Below are 3,695 nucleotides of genomic sequence, written 5' to 3'. Positions count from 1 at the left end.
CAATAGAGTATATGGAGGAAGAGTTTTAACAATAGAGTATATGGAGGAAGAGTACTAACAATAGAGTATATGGAGGAAGAGTTCTAACAATAGAGTATATGAAGGAAGAGTTCTAACAATAGAGTATACAGAGGGAGAGTACTAATAATAAGAGTATATGGAGGAAGTTGATGGTTCTAATTAGAGGACTTCTTTGGATTGGGGAAGAGTGTGTGGCATTTCCTGAGACCTGAGAAGGTTACTTTTCTCGAAAACCACATGAAACTTTTAAGTAAGTAGTTTGAATCCCAGCCAGGCTGCAGGGACCTCAAGTTCCCTAATGCAACTGCCCCAACTTTTGGTTCCCCTCTCAGGATTACTGGTCACCTTGGCCTCAAAGTCAGTTTGGGGGTTGCTAAGTAACTTCCGTTGCACCTTCTCATTAAAGAGGGCTTCCAGATGTACTACTCAAGTGGGTTGAAGATAAAGTTTTCCTTTTTTGTCAGTTGTCACCTTACAAAAGGAGACTGGGCGTGAGGTCCCTTTGTCTGGGTCAAGTTGCCCGTGAAATCTTTTTTGTTGTCTTTTCTAAAGAAAGGCAAAAGTTGCAGTTGGTTATAAAAAGAACAAATTTAGCTCCTTGAAAATGGAACAGTTTTTAAGTTGCCCGGAGACACGAAGAACAGCATCACTGCTTTACTTATTGTTCTCTACAAAACACCATTTATTTGTTCTTCGAATAACACGTTTTGAGGGCTTAGCGTTGTTTATTCATTGCTAGGAATACCTAATACTTTCTCAATAAAAACGAGAGTTTAAAATACCTTTCAATTGTGAAGGTACCACAGGGGAAGATTTTTTAGCTTAAAGTATTTTAGACACTGGCCAGAATTGAAACTGGAGAAACAAATTTTCGATTTAGAAATATATTTTTATTCGGAAACTAGTACATCAGGGGGGTTGAGGATATCTATGTGAATTCGTTTCGTTTATTAAAATCGTACGATTTTAAAGACTTTTTGACTCCCTGCTCTCAAGGAAATTAAAAAAAAAAACCATCAGATCATACTAAGTTACCTTTCGTGCTAACACTATGAAAAGGCACAAAGTACTTTGAGGTTGTTTTAGGAGAATTTCATGACCGCAAAATTGTCTCGATGTCACGTTAAGAATTCTGAATCGTTTTGCTTGCAAACGCTTGTAATTTGAAATCTGCCCTGGCGGCCGCGGGAATTGCAGGTGGCCAGAGGGCTGTGGTCATTCTAGAAGCCGGACTTTCACTGTGAACCAGTGTGCTCCCTGGCCAGACTTAATTGGTAGGACTGCCTAGAAGGAAACTGAGCTCCGAAAACCTTCAGATCCCGGGCTGGGCGAACCAACCGGTCACCCTGCGAACTGGAGGACCGGGGAGACCTGTTGGCCCCAAGGACGTAGCGTTTGCACAGACGTGGTGTTTGCACCGCGGAACGCCCGTCGTGGAGCCGACCGTTTGGGCGAGCCAAGTGTGGAGGCCTACCCAGTGGGCTGGAGGTGGTGACCGAGACCGCAGGGACTGAGTCCAGACCGTGGGGGTGAGGTTGGAGATCAACTAGGAGGGCGTCGAGGCTCTGGGGATTGGTGTGGAGGCCCTGGTGCACAGGAGACAGGCTAGGTGCCAGAACTTAAGAAGCCCCCCCGCATTCTTCAGAAGACAGATGGCATAGGGACTGGGCACGGGGGCCCTGGGCGCTGGCCTCCAGCCTGAGGGTTGATCGGAGGTTGGAGGTCCTTGAGGCTGGTATCAAGGTTGTGGGGGCTGGTGTGCAGGTCATGGAAGCAGGGTGGACGTGGAGACTGTTGGTGCGGGGTGGACCCCGTGGAGGTAGGTTGGAGACCCTGGGGGTAGGCATGCAGGCTGTTGGGGGGGGGGGAGTGAGGGAGGTTTGATGTCTGTAGGGGCTTGAGTGAGCGGGTCTGATGGCCAGCCAGCGGAATCCGGCTGGGCGAAGGTTTCCTTCGTGAGGAGGGGGTGGCGTGGCCAGCTAGGGGGGAGGAGGAGGAGGGAAGAGGGAGGGGGAGAAAAGGGAGGAGGTCAGGATTGATGTCTAAATCAATGCCGTTTCTAGGCGCTTCTATCTTCCTCAAAGGCAACTGGCCTTCAGAGGGTGGATTTCCTGTCCCTTCGGAGAGTCGGCCTGGGAAGGGTGTCTGCACAAAAAGCGGCCACAGCTCCGAGCGAGCCAGGGGTCTGAGTGTGCGGGTCGGATCTGCAGCCTGCGACCAAAAAGCAGGGACTGCCGAGCCCGGGCAAGGGCTCTATGGAGCGCCCCACTTTCCCTCACCTTCCCCAGCAGCCAGGCCAGCTCCCAACACCTGCCTCTGACTCTCCAGCCACGTCCCGAAAGGCGTCCCTTCCAGACAGCTCTCCCAGCCTAGGCGCAGGCAGAAGGCCTGCCCTCTGGCCGTCCTCTCCGCTTCCCACCGACTCCCAGTTTGAACGGATCTAGGAGGAGGCCCCCTATACTCCGACGCCAGGCAGGCCTGGCTGCCTCTGATTTAATTATTCACTGATGAATCAGACAGCTGCAATTGTGAAAAATCAGCGCCCACTATCGATTCCAGGGCCGAATGGGGGTGGGGAGGGTGCGGGGGAAGGCAGGAGAGTGGCTGGGCCCTGGGGTGCCCTCGACCCCGCGACCTCAGCGGCAGGATGGGTTAGGCTCGGTGCTCCGGGACCCAGGAGAGTGCTTCACCCTCCCACCCCCCTTGGGCGGGCTCTCGGCACCAAAGGGGCACGGGGAGGGGGCAGCTGTCCCCACCCACGCCTGACCCGAGAGGTAGAGGCGGACTTCCAGCAACAAGTCCCAGAGTCTCCACAGCCGTCAGAGCAGTAGGTGGCCCGGTACTCCTGTCCCAGTTCTGAGAGACGAATGTTTGTCCTCCGGAGAAAGAAATAACCGAGTTCTCAGAACAGGGAGCATAAGAGGAGAGTACGTGCTAAAGGGCTGGTACAGTTTGAGCTGCGTAGTAGAAGCTGCAACAGAGGACTTGGTTTGATGAATCCATTGACCGAAAGCCTTTGTCTTCCTATCTACACTAGACAAGCACGGGAAGCCAATACATAGGCTTCACGTCTCTTATTGGTCCACTGAAAGGCACGCATATGGATTTTCATTACAATTTGAACTTATCTTTATAATTCATCGTTATAGAAATCACGTTATGCACCACATCCAAGTCAATTAGACACTCCTTCGGTATTTCATGTCCCCCCCACCCCCACCCCCGATCTTTTAGGAACTACTCTTAAGTATTAGCGATCTTCTTTTGTGGGAAGTGTTCTTCTGGGTGTATTTGGATAGGGTTCAGCGTCAGCTCCCGGGAGATCGGATATGGCAGGAGTGGGGGTGGGGGTGGCCAGCACTGAATCCTCCCGCTGAGCAAGCAGAGTTTTCAGAAAATGGCCTCTCCTTCCTTCCTCACTTGAGTAGGTTTAGTGGATTTTTAATTTGGGGGTAACCTAGTTTGGGGGGTTTGTGCTCACACCAACCAACAGGACACACTCTGGTACATTCTTTACCTTGGTGTAAATTGATAGCCAAGATAGTAGAATTCTGAACACCAAGTCTTTTACATTCTAAACGTGTAGGTTTGTGACATTCCCCATTTAGGCTTTTGTAGGAGGCAAGGAGACCCGCTATGGTCAAGGGATGCAGAAATGGTATATGTGAAGATGG

The sequence above is a fragment of the Mastomys coucha genome, unplaced genomic scaffold (assembly GCF_008632895.1).
Source record: "Mastomys coucha isolate ucsf_1 unplaced genomic scaffold, UCSF_Mcou_1 pScaffold13, whole genome shotgun sequence".
Lineage (NCBI taxonomy): Eukaryota > Metazoa > Chordata > Mammalia > Rodentia > Muridae > Mastomys > Mastomys coucha.
This window is presented reverse-complemented; position numbering follows the sequence as displayed.